This window comes from Fukomys damarensis, unplaced genomic scaffold (assembly GCF_012274545.1).
Source record: "Fukomys damarensis isolate Sample0158 unplaced genomic scaffold, DMR_v1.0_HiC HiC_scaffold_33, whole genome shotgun sequence".
NCBI classification, from domain to species: Eukaryota; Metazoa; Chordata; class Mammalia; order Rodentia; family Bathyergidae; genus Fukomys; species Fukomys damarensis.
In genome coordinates this window covers 56312685-56313237 of record NW_022900945.1, presented here as the reverse complement: position 1 = coordinate 56313237, position 553 = coordinate 56312685, and positions in this window count along the sequence as shown.

Sequence of the window (553 nt, the reverse complement as noted above, 5' to 3'; positions counted from 1 at the left end):
TTTTTTTTTTTTTTTTTTTTTTTTGTACTGGGGATTGAACACAGGACTTTGTGCTTGTCAGGCAGGCGCAGTGCTGCTGAGCTAAATCCCCAGCCCAGTCACACTTTTAAATACCAGAGTTGTGTTTAGTAGAGCAAGTCTTCCCACCTTTTAATTCTTCCTTAATGCGTCTAGTATGTAAGAATAATAGTGTTTTTCCCAATCAGCTTTTTAGAGTTCCCCTGTAAATATAAATGAAAAATCACTAGCTGAGGAAAGACTCTAACGTGAGCAGTGGAGACACAAAAGAAGAAAAACAGGCTATATAGAGAGATGAAAATTTAGCATGTACATAAATCTTTATGGTCCTCAGAAATAAAAGCATATCCTTGTAACTAGAATGAGATACGAGGAAAAAAACTTAAGAGAACTAACTGAGCAAAAATAGAAAATACAAAAATTTTTTTTGTTTTTTTGAGACAGGGTCTCACTATATAGTTGAGACTGACCTGGAACTCACTACTTAGCCCCCGCTGGTCTTGAACTCCTGAAGTGATCCTCCTGCCTCAGCCTC